We start from the raw sequence: 13,037 nt of genomic DNA, 5'->3' as shown, positions 1-13,037 counted from the left end.
GCACAACTCTCTGTAGAGGACCTAATAGAAATCTTCAAAGAAGAAGAACCCATGGCAGCCGAAAACAACAACAATGCCAATAATGCAAGGAAGGTGCTAGGTGACTTTACTGCACCTACTCCCGATTTCTATGGGAGAAGCATCTCTATCCTTGCCATTGGAGCAAACAACTTTGAGCTTAAGCCTCAATTAGTTTCTATAATGCAACAGAATTGCAAGTTCCATGGACTTCCATTGGAAGATCCTCATCAGTTTTTAGCTGAATTCTTGCAAATCTGTGACACTGTCAAGACTAATGGGGTTAACCCTGAGGTCTACAGACTTATGCTATTCCCTTTTGCTGTAAGAGACAGAGCTAGGATATGGTTGGATTCACAACCTAAAGAAAGCCTGAACTCTTGGGAAAAGCTAGTCAATGCCTTCTTGGCAAAGTTCTTTCCACCTCAAAAATTGAGTAAGCTTAGAGTGGAAGTCCAAACCTTCAGACAGAAGGAAGGTGAATCCCTCTATGAAGCTTGGGAAAGATACAAACAATTGATCAGAAAGTGTCCTTCTGACATGCTTTCTGAATGGAGCATCATAGGTATTTTCTATGATGGTCTGTCTGAACTGTCCAAGATGTCACTGGACAGCTCTGCTGGAGGATCTCTTCATCTGAAGAAGACGCCTGTAGAAGCTCAAGAACTAATTGAAATGGTTACAAATAACCAATTCATGTACACTTCTGAAAGGAATCCTGTGAACAATGGGACAAATCAGAAGAAAGGAGTTCTTGAGATTGATACTCTGAATGCCATATTGGCTCAAAACAAACTATTGACTCAGCAAGTCAATTTGATTTCTCAAAGTCTGTCTGGAATGCAAGCTGCACCAGGCAGTACTAAGGATGCTTCGTCTGAAGAAGAAGCTTATGATCCTGAGAATCCTTCAATGGAAGACGTGAATTACATGGGAGAACCCTATGGAAACACCTATAATTCTTCATGGAGAAATCATCCAAATCTCTCATGGAAGGACCAACAGAGACCTCAACAAGGTTTCAACAACAATAATAGTGGAAGAAACAGGTTTAGCAATGGTAAGCCTTTTCCATCATCTTCTCAGCAACAGACAGAGAATTCTAAGCAGAGCCACTCTGACTTAGCAACCATGGTCTCTGATCTAATCAAAACCACTCAAAGTTTCATGACTGAAACAAGGTCCTCCATTAGGAATTTGGAGGCACAAGTGGGACAGCTGAGTAAGAAAGTTACTGAACTTCCTCCTAGTACTCTTCCAAGCAATATAGAAGAGACTCCAAAAGGAGAATGCAAGGCCATTAACATGACCTACATGGCCGAACTTAGAGAGGAGGAAGAGGCAGTGAATGCCACTGAGGAAAATCTCAATGGACGTCCACTGGCCTCCAATGAGTTCCCTAATGAGGAACCATGGGAATCTGAGGCTCACACTGAGACCATAGAGATTCCATTGGATTTACTTCTGCCATTCATGAGCTCTGATGAGTATTCTTCCTCTGAAGAGGATGAGTATGTCACTGAAGAGCAAGTTGCTAAATACCTTGGAGCAATCATGAAGCTAGATGACAAGTTATTTAATAATGAGACTTGGGAGGATGAACCCCCTTTGCTCACCAAAGAACTGGATGACTTGTCTAGGCAGAAATTACCTCAAAAGAGACAAGATCCTGGGAAGTTTTCAATACCTTGTACCATAGGCACCATGACCTTTAAGAAGGCCTTATGTGACCTAGGGTCAAGTGTAAACCTCATGCCTCTCTCTGTAATGGAGAAGCTAGGGATCTTTGAGGTACAAGCTGCAAGAATCTCACTAGAGATGACAGACAATTCAAGAAAACAAGCTTATGGACTTGTAGAGGATGTTCTGGTAAAGATTAAAGACCAGTACATCCCTGCTGATTTCATAGTCCTAGAGACTGGGAAGTGCATGGATGAATCCATCATCCTTGGCAGACCCTTCCTAGCCACAGCAAAGGCTGTGATTGATGTTGACAGAGGAGAATTGATCATTTAAGTGAATGAAGAATCCTTTGTGTTTAAGGCTCAAGGATATCCCTCTGTCACCATGGAGAGGAAGCATGAAGAGCTTCTCTCAAAACAGAGTCAAACAGAGCCCCCACAGTCAAACTCTAAGTTTGGTGTTGGGAGGCCACAACCAAATTCTAAGTTTGGTGTTGAACCCCCACATTCAAACTCTAAGTTTGGTGTTGGGAGGTTCCAACATTGCTCTGAGCATCTCTGAGGCTCCATGAGAGCCCACTATCAAGCTACTGACATTAAAGAAGCACTTGTTGGGAGGCAACCCAATGTTATATTTAATCCATTTTCCTTTGTTATTTTATGTTTTCTGTAGGTTAATGATCATGAGAAGTCACAAACTCAATTGAAAAAGCAAAAACAGAAAGAAAAATAGCACACCCTGGAGGAAGACCTTGCTGGCGTTTAAACGCCAGTAAGGGCAGCAAATGGGCGTTTAACGCCCAGTCTGGCACCATTCTGGGCGTTTAACGCCAGAAAGGGACACCAGACTGGCGTTAAACGCCAGTAAAGGGCAAGAAGTTGGCGTTAAACGCCAGAAATGGACACCAGCCCGGTGTTTAACGCCAGAATTGGCACAGAGAGCATTTTTGCTCGCCACTTGGTGCAGAGATGACTTTTCCTTGACACCTCAGGATCCGTGGACCCCACAGGATCCCCACCTACCCCACCACCCTCTTTCTTCTTCACCCATTCACCAATCACCTCAACCACTCTTCCCCAAAAACCCCTCACCTATCAAATCCCATCTTTCTCTTCACCACTCACATCCATCCTTCATAAAACCCCACCTACCTCACCATTCAAATTCAAACCACTTTCCCTCCCAAACCCACCCTCCCATAACCGAAACCTACCCCTCTCTCCACCCCTATATAAACCCATCTTCACTCCTTCATTTTCATACAACCTAAACACTACTTCTCCCCCTTTGGCCGAACCACAAAACCATCTCCTTCTCCTCTATTTCTTCTTCTTCTACTCTCTTCTTTCTTCTTTTGCTCGAGGACGAGCAAACCTTTTAAGTTTGGTGTGGTAAAAGCATTGCTTTTTGTTTTTCCATAACCATTTATGGCATCCAAGGCCGGAGAAACCTCTAGAAAGAGGAAAGGGAAGGCAAAAGCTTTCACCTCCGAGTCATGGAAGATGGAGAGATTCATCTCAAGGGTGCATCAAGACCACTTCTATGAAGTTGTGGCCTTGAAGAAGGTGATCCCCGAGGTCCCTTTCAAACTCAAAAAGAGTGAATATCCGGAGATCCGACATGAGATCCGAAGAAGAGGTTGGGAAGTTCTTACCAACCCCATTCAACAAGTCAGAATCTTAATGGTTTAAGAGTTCTATGCCAATGCATGGATCACCAAGAACCATGATCAAAGTGTGAACCCGAACCCAAAGAATTGGCTCACAATGGTTCGGGGGAAATACTTAGATTTTAGTCCGGAAAATGTAAGGTTGGCATTCAACTTGCCCATGATGCAAGGAGATGAACACCCTTACACTAGAAGGGTCAACTTTGATCAAAGGTTAGACCAAGTCCTCATAAACATCTGTGAAGAGGGCGCCCAATGGAAGAGAGATTCAAGAGGGAAGCCGGTTCAACTGAGAAGGCATGACCTCAAGCCCGTGGCTAGGGAATGGTTGGATTTTATCCAACGCTCAATCATTCCCACTAGCAACCGGTTCGAAGTTACTATAGACCGGGCCATCATGATTCATAGCATCATGATTGGAGAAGAAGTAGAAGTTCATAAGGTTATAGCCCAAGAACTTTATAAGGTGGCGGACAAGTCCTCTACCTTGGCAAGGTTAGCCTTTCCTCATCTCATTTGTCACCTCTGTTATTCAGTTGGAGTTGACATAGAGGGAGACATCCCCATTGATGAGGACAAGCCCATCACTAAGAAAAGGATGGAGCAAACAAGAGATCCCACTCATCATGAAATCCCTGAGATGCCTCAAGGGATGCACTTTCCTCCACAAAACTATTGGGAGCAAATCAACACCTCCCTAGGAGAATTGAGTTCCAACATGGGACAACTAAGGGTGGAGCACCAAGAACATTTCATTCTCCTCCATGAAATTAGAGAAGATCAAAGAACCATGAGAGAGGAGCAACAAAGGCAAAGAAGAGACATTGAGGAGCTCAAGCACTCCATAAGATCTTCAAGAGGAAGAACAAGCCGCCATCACTGAGGTGGACCCGTTCTTTAATTTCCTTGTTCTTTATTTTCCTGTTTTTCCAAAATTATGCTTTATGTTTTATTTATGTTTGTGTCTTATGATCATTAGTGTCTTAGTGTCTATGCCTTAAAGTTATGAATGTCCTATGAATCCATCACCTTTCTTAAATGAAAAATGTTCTTAATTGAAAAAGAGAAGAATTGCATGAATTTTGAATTTTATAACAGATTAATTATTTTGATGTGGTGGCAATACTTTTGTTTTCTGAATGTATGCTTGAACAGTGCATATGTCTTTTGAATTTGTGGTTCATGAATGTTGGCTCTTGAAAGAATGATGAAAAAGGAGACATGTTACTGAGGATCTGAAAAATCACAAAAATGATTCTTGAAGAAACAAAAAGCAGTGAATACAAAAAAAAAGGAGGAGAAAAACGAAAAAAAAAAAGAAAAAGAAAGAAAGAAATAAAGTTGTGATCCAAGGCAAAAAGAGTGTGCTTAAGAACCCTGGACACCTCTAATTGGGAACTCTAGCAAAGCTGAGTCACAATCTGAAAAGGTTCACCCAATTATGTGTCTGTGGCATGTATGTATCCGGTGGTAATACTGGAAGACAGAGTGCTTTGGGCCACAGCCAAGACTCATAAAGTAGCTGTGTTCAAGAATCATCATACTTAACTAGGAGAATCAATAACACTATCTAGATTCTGAGTTCCTATAGAAGCCAATCATTCTGAATTTCAAAGGATAGAGTGAGATGCCAAAACTGTTCAGAGGCAAAAAGCTAAAAGCCCCGCTCATCTAATTAATACTGATCTTCATAGATATTTTTGGAATTCATTGCATATTCTCTTCTCTTTATCTTATTTGACTTTCAGTTGCTTGGGGACAAGCAACAATTTAAGTTTGGTGTTGTGATGAGCGGATAATTTATATGCTTTTTGGCATTATTTTTATTATGTTTTTAGTATGTTTTAGTTAGTTTTTAGTATATTTTTATTAGTTTTTAGTTAAAATTCACTTTTCTGGACTTTGCTAGGAGTTTGTGTGTTTTTCTGTGATTTCAGGTATTTTCTGGCTGAAATTGAGGGACCTGAGCAAAAATCTGATTCAGAGACTGAAAAGGACTGCAGATGCTATTGGATTCTGACCTCCCTGCACTCGAAGTGAATTTTCTGGAGCTACAGAAGCCCAATTGGCGCGTTCTCAACGGCGTTGGAAAGTAGACATCTTGGGCTTTCTAACAATGTATAATAGTCCATACTTTTCTCGAGATTTGATGGCCCAAACCGGCGTTCCAAATCAGCTCAAGAACGCCCGGCGTTAAACGCCGGAACTGGCACAAGAATGGGAGTTAAACACCCAAACTGGCACAAAAGCTGGCGTTTAACTCCAAGAAAAGTCTCTACACATGAAAGCTTCAATGCTCAGCCCAAGCACACACCAAGTGGGCCCGGAAGTGGATTTTTATGTCATTTACTCATCTTTGTAAACCCTAGGCTACTAGTTCTCTACAAATATGACCTTTTGCTATTGTATTTTCATCTTTGGATCATTTTAGATCTTTTGATCATCTTTGGATCTTTGATTATCTTTTGATCATTTTCGATCTTAGGATCATCTTTGGATGCCTAGTTCTTAGATTATGGGGGCTGGCCTCACGGCCATGCCTAGACCTTGTTCTTATGTATTTTCAACGGTGGAGTTTCTACACACCATAGATTAAGGTGTGGAGCTCTGCTGTACCTCGAGTATTAATGCAATTACTATTGTTCTTCTATTCAATTCAGCTTGTTCTTATTCTAAGATATTCATTCGTACCCAAGAACATGATGAATGTGATGATTATGTGACGCTCATCATTATTCTCACTTATGAACGCGTGCCTGACAACCACCTCCGTTCTACAAGCAAACAAGGCTTGAATGTTTATCTCTTGGATTCCTTAACCAGAATCTTCATGGTATAAGCTAGAATTGATGGTGGCATTCAAGAGAATCTGGTAGGTCTAAACCTTGTCTGTGGTATTCTGAGTAGGATTCAATGATTGAATGACTGTGACGAGCTTCAAACTCCTGAAGGCTGGGCGTTAGTGATAGACGCAAAAGAATCACTGGATTCTATTCCAACCTGATTGAGAACCGACAGATGATTAGCCGTGCCGTGACAGGGTGCGTTGAACATTTTCACTGAGAGGACGGGACTGTAGCCACTGACAACGGTGATGCCCAACATACAGCTTGCCATGGAAAGGAGTAAGAAGGATTGGATGAAGACAGTAGGAAAGTAGAGAGACGGAAGGGACAAAGCATCTCCATACGCTTATCTGAAATTCTCACCAATGAATTACATAAGTATCTCTATCTTTATCTTTATACTTTATTCATAAATCATCCATAACCATTTGAATCTGCCTGACTAAGATTTACAAGGTGACCATAGCTTGCTTCATACCAACAATCTCCATGGGATCGACCCTTACTCGCGTAAGGTTTATTACTTGGACGACCCAGTGCACTTGCTGGTTAGTTGTGCGAAGTTGTGATAAAGATGTTTAGACCATGGTATTGAGCACCAAGTTTTTGGAGCTATTACCGGGGATTGTTTGAGTTGTGAAAAGTAGAGATCACAATTTCGTGCACCAACTGCCATAGCTTCTTCTTTTGTAGAGGGCTCACTGCTAGAGTACAAATGTTGATTTCTAGCAACAGTATCTATGAGTTCTTGAGCCTGTTCAATCGTCTTCCTCATATGTATAGATCCACCAGCTGAGTGGTCTAGAGACATCTGAGCTTTTTCTGTAAGCCCATAGTAGAAGATGTCTAACTGTACCCACTCTGAAAACATTTTCGAAGGGCATTTTCTTAGCATACCTCTATACCTCTCCCAGGCATTATAAAGGGATTCATAATCCTCTTGTTTAAAGCCTTAGATGTCCAGCCTTAGCTGTGTCATCCTATTTGGAGGGTAAAATTGATTCAGGAATTTGTCTGATAACTGTCTCCATGTTTTTATGCTTGCTGTGGGTTGGTTATTCAACCACCTCTTAGCTTGATCTTTTACAGCAAATGGAAACAATAATAATCTGTAGACATCCTAATCCACCTCTTTATCATGTACTGTGTCAGCAATTTGTAAGAACTGTGCCAGAAACTCAGTAGGTTCTTCTTGTGGAAGACCGGAATACTGGCAATTTTGTTGCACCATGATAATGAGTTGAGGATTTAGCTCAAAGCTGCTTGCTTTAATGGGAGGTATACAAATGCTACTCCCATATGCAGCTGTAATGGGGTTAGCATATGACCCCAGAGTCCTTCTGGACTACTCAATTCCACTTAGGTCTATGATGGAGAAAGGGAATATGATATGGATTCACAAGTAAAATAAATTTTTTTCATTTTAATTAAAAGTGACCGAAAAAAAAAATAAAATAAATGGAAAATAAAATAAAATTTCGAAAACTAAAAGAAAATAAGATCAAAGCAAATTGAAAACTAAATCAATTAGTTAATTAAAAAGATTTTGGAATTAGCAATTGAAAAGATATGATTGAAAATTATTTTGAAAAAGATTTGATTTTTGAAATGAGGAAAGAGAAAAACAACAAAATGACACCAAACTTAAAATTTTTAGAAAATCAAGCACAAATTTTCGAAAATTTTAAAGGAAAACACAAAGAAGACACCAAACTTATAATTTTTAAAGATCAAGATAAACCGTCAGTTGTCCTAATCTAAGCAACAAGATAAATCGTCAGTTGTCCAAACTCGAACAATCCCCGGCAACGGCGCCAAAAACTTGGTGCACGAAATTGCAATCACACTTTTTCAATTCCGCACAACTAACCAGCAAGTGCACTGGGTCGTCCAAGTAATACCTTACGTGAGTAAGGGTCGATCCCATGAAGATTGTCGGCTTGAAGCAAGCTATGGTTATCTTGTAACTCTTAGTCAGGATATCAATAATTCTCAGGTTTAATTGTGATGAGTAAAAGAACATGAAATAAATACTTGTTTTGCAGTAATGGAGAACAGGCTGAGGTTTTGGAGATGCTCTATCTTCTGAATCTCTGCTTTCCTACTGTCTTCTTCTTCAAGCACGCAAGACTCCTTCCATGGCAAGCTGTATGTAGGGTTTCACCGTTGTCAATGGCTACCTCCCATCCTCTCAGTGAAAATGTTCAACGCGCTCTGTCACAGCACGGCTAATCATATGTCGGTTCTCAATCAGGTTGGAATAGAATCCAGTGATTCTTTTGCATCTGTCACTAACGCCCAGCCTTCAGGAGTTTGAAGCTCGTCACAGTCATTTAGTCCTTGAATCCTACTCAGAATACCACAGACAAGGTTTAGACCTTTCGGATTCTCTTGAATGCCGCCATCAATTCTAGCTTATACCACGAAGATTCTGATTAAGGAATCCAAGAGATATCTACTCAATCTAAGGTAGAATGGAGGTGGTTGTCAGACACACGTTCATAGGTGAGAATGATGATGAGTGTCACGGATCATCACATTCATCAAGTTTAGGAACAAGTGATATCTTAGAATAGAAGCAAGCGTGATTGAATGAAAAACAGTAGTAATTGCATTAATCCATCAAGACACAGCAGAGCTCCTCACCCCCAACCATGGGGTTTAGGGACTTATGCCGTAGAAGATACAATAAGAAACGTCTAAAGTGTTATGAGGTAGAGATACAATATCAAAAGGTCCTATTAATAGTGAACTAGTAACCTAGGGTATACAGAAATGAGTAAATGACATAAAAATCCACTTCTGGGGTCCACTTGGTGTGTGCTTGGGCTGAGCATTGAAGCTTTCATGTGTAGAGACTTTTTCCAGAGTTAAACGCCAGCTTTTATGCCAGTTTGGGCGTTTAACTCCAATTTTTGTGCCAGTTCCGGCGTTAAACGCCGGGAATTCTGAAGCTAATTTGCAACGCCGGTTTGGGCCATTAAATCTCGGGCAAAGTGTGGACTATTATACATTTCTGGAAAGCCTAGGATGTCTACTTTCCAACGCAATTGAGAGAACGCCAATTGAGCTTCTGTAGCTCCAAAAAATCCACTTCGAGTGTAGGGAGGTCAGAATCCAACAGCATCTGCAGTCTTTTTCAGCCTCTGAATCAGATTTTTGCTCAGGTTCCTCAATTTCAGCCAGAAAATATCTGAAATCACAGAAAAACACACAAACTCATAGTAAAGCCCAGAAAAGTGAATTTTAACTAAAAACTAATAAAAATGTAATAAAAACTAACTAAAATATACTAAAAACATACTAAAACCAATGCCAAAATTTTGCAAACTTTATAGCGATTTAAAGGGTTTTCAATGAACTTTAATTCTAAAAAAATTTCGACCAATTTTGAAAGCCGAGGCAAAAGTTATGATCAGACAAAGTTCACCAAAAACTAACTTTTATCCAAAATCACAATTTCCTCAATTCTTTTGTAAAACACAACCAAAACCAAACCAAACCGTTCCAAACTCTAATTCTCATCAAAATCAACCCTCTATGTCAAATTACACCAAATTTACCGTATTTTACTTCACCTTTCCTCATTCTCAATCTCAACATCAATATATCACATTATAATCAAACCTCATTAACATTTTTCCAAATACATTACCAATTCATCAACATCAATATCACATATATCAACACAGTTCACTTCTCAACTTCACAGATCATTCCTCCTCATCATATCATTACTAATCATCAAAATCAAACTCAATAATCATCAATTTATCATAAATCATCAAACAACAACATTCAACAACTCATTAACCATTCAAATCCAAACCTATCCTATGGGTCACTAGCTTAAGTGTCCATGAATATTATATATTACATAGAGAAAATCGAAACCATACCTTAACCAATTCCCGAAATGTCCTTAACCCAAAATGAGCACCACAATGATCACCAACAAGCTTTCCAACACAATCCAAGCTTCCAACAATCACCAACAAGCTCCAAACTCACAATAATCAAACTATATATGCATAAACCATCACAAATCAACCTAGGGCTCATCATAAACATAATCTCACAAGAGTTCAAAGTCTCTTACCTTGTTCAACATTTTTGGTAGCCAAAACCTAATGCTAAGCAAGGATTAGAGTGAACCTAAACATCCAAAATCACAAAATCTCACTTAATCAAAACCCTAAATTTTCAAAATTTTGAGGAGAAGAACTGAGAGGGATTCGAGCTTTCCTTACCACTTTCTTGGGCGAGTTTTGTAGAACTCTTCACAAGGAACGCGTAGCCGTAAACGGTGCGGCAATCGGAGCTCTGTAGCTCAAGATATGAGCTTGAGAAGATGATGATGAATAGTATCAATCTCTTCTCCTCTCCCTCTTTCAATTTCTGATGTGTGTGTGTTTGTGAGTGTGTTATGGTTGTTTGGGTTCATTAATGAGCCCTTATATATGTTGGGCTTGGGCCCAACTTGGGTCCGATCCAACCTGTTAGCGCTTTTAGCCCATTTGGCCCAACTTCGGGCCAAACCTTTAAAATTAACGCCCGGTTTTTCATTTCTAATATTTTTCTAAGGTTTTTGACTATTTTCACTTTTTCTCGCACAATACCGGGCAGACTTGAACCGGTTCAACTGTCGGTTCGTGGTTTTCTACGGTTTTTCACAGAAAATACATTTTTTGACTCAGAAAGACCTACTGAGTCCATATATCACCTTTAAATCCTCAGATTCTCTTTCTAACTTTTCGAAAACTAATTTGGGCATTATAATCAGTTAATTAACTGGTTGATTAGTTGCGGCTCTTACAAAATCTGCCTAGGTATATTTATTCTCTAATCCACACCTTTTTTTTCAATTTCAAATTGATTTTACTTACAAACATTTCTATCATTACATAGGCTGGAAGGGTTGCTCAATCTATTCCTTCCTCACCGATTGTACAAATTGGCCTAGAACAACAAGGAGAATAACACAGACCAGAATTTCAAGAGTCCCATTCCTCTGCTTAAACAGTCATTTTGACCAAACCTATCCAGGTTATTCTTCCATCAAATGTCAAAAAATAAAACCTAGTAGATCTAACCCAAGAAAAACATCCAACCCCTCAATTTGTAAATATTTCTAATCCTTTTTCTCCTATTAACACCGATTCGATTCTTAATTCTCCCATTGCACAAACCCTTGATTCACCTATTCGAGAAACTAGAGAGATTACACCTTCTCCACAAAAAATACCAAGTCCAATAAAACCAACTGAATCCTCTTCCTCACAAGGTCCCGATATTTCGAAGGAAACTCCTAACATTGCCTCTGAAGTTCAAGATGCTGGCTTGGCTAACCTAATAGCTGTCTTGACCAAGATCACTCAAGAAGAAGAAATTCCTACCTCGAGCCCAATTATTAAAGATTTACCAGCATCCAATCTTTTTAAAAATCTCAACTCCAAAACCCTTGAGCAATTAACTTCTCTTCTTAGGCTATTAACCCATACTACTGACGAATGGGTAACACAACATGATTTGAACAGCCTTTTATCTGACATCTTGAGTTCTTCTCTTGAATTTTTAGGTTCCACCTGAATTTTCCTCTATAGTGAGAAGATTTGTCAAATTTGTGCTCAAGACAGAATAAAGGAAGCCAAAAAGATAACAGCAAAGATCAAAAGGAAATCAAAAGAGATAGGCATTGTCTACCAATCGATTCAAAAATCATACAAAGAGTTTGACCTAAGAATTGCCCAAGCTACTAGCACTCAAGCTTATTTTGACAACAAAAAGAAAAACTCTGAAAAGAACTTGCCATGATTCAGAAGAAAAAGGCTGAATTGGCAGGGCCTTATGCTGCAGCACAACAAAAGAAACAAGATCTCTTCAAATAAATTTGCAAAGTAGAAACTAAACAAGAAGATATCAGGAGAAAATATGACAGGGCAAAAAACGAAGAACATGATGAAGTCGAAGCTTATTCTGCCCTCAATAGTAAAAGAATTCAACTTCGAATGGAACTCGATGAGCTATTAGCTCCTCACTTGCCCACAATTTGATGTACTGTTTGAACTGAATTTTTATTTCATCTGTTCTGTTCTTTAAACACTACTTTCTATACATCGATATTTCTTCAACTATTTTCCATTTATCGATTTCACTATATTGCCAGAATCAATATCTTTAATGCAATATGCATTCCCAAAATACAAATTGATTACCTGAAAAAGGTCCCTCCCAATTATGGGACCATTTACCAAAAAATTTTGATTTCTTTTCCATTGGTAAAATAACTTTTAAAACCAACTCTCCCATACTGAAGCACTTTTCTCTCACTCGACGATTATAACTTCAAGCAATATTATGTTTCTGATGAATTATATTCTCGAGTGCTAAAATACGTTCTTGATTTAAATCATTCAACTAATCATACATTGCATTCCAATAATCATCAATCGGTAAATCATTTTATCTCATTACTTTTAAATTATTAAGATTAATCTCTAATGGCAACACTGCATCATGGCCATACACCAATTTGTAAGGAGACATACTTGTCGATCCTCTAGGTGAATTTTGATAAGCCCACAATACTTGGCTTAAAGTTTCATGCCAAGTTCGAAGTTTACGACCAATTTACTTCTTAATCAAATTGATCAATATTTTATTTGCTGCTTTAACTTGACCATTCGCTTGTGCATAGTATGGAGTCGAAGTTACCATAGTGATATTTCTTGAAGCCGTGAAATTTTTAATGCGTTCACCAGTAAACATAGTCCCCTGATCAGTACTTAAAGTTTGGAAAATTCCAAATGATGAATTATGTA

At 39.1% G+C, this 13,037-nt stretch overlaps 1 non-coding gene across 1 annotated transcript; it reads right to left on the bottom strand.

Annotated features, from left to right (window-relative positions):
* Nucleotides 1-456: 456 nt before the first annotated feature.
* LOC112798451 (small nucleolar RNA R71) lies at nt 457-564 on the bottom strand. Its single transcript, XR_003200062.1, has one exon. It is a non-coding gene; the product is annotated as a small nucleolar RNA R71 (small nucleolar RNA).
* Between the last annotated feature and the right edge of the window lie 12,473 nt (nt 565-13,037).

Source organism: Arachis hypogaea, chromosome 4 (genome assembly GCF_003086295.3).
Source record: "Arachis hypogaea cultivar Tifrunner chromosome 4, arahy.Tifrunner.gnm2.J5K5, whole genome shotgun sequence".
Classification (NCBI taxonomy): Eukaryota; Viridiplantae; Streptophyta; class Magnoliopsida; order Fabales; family Fabaceae; genus Arachis; species Arachis hypogaea.
This window is presented reverse-complemented; position numbering and strand designations above follow the sequence as displayed.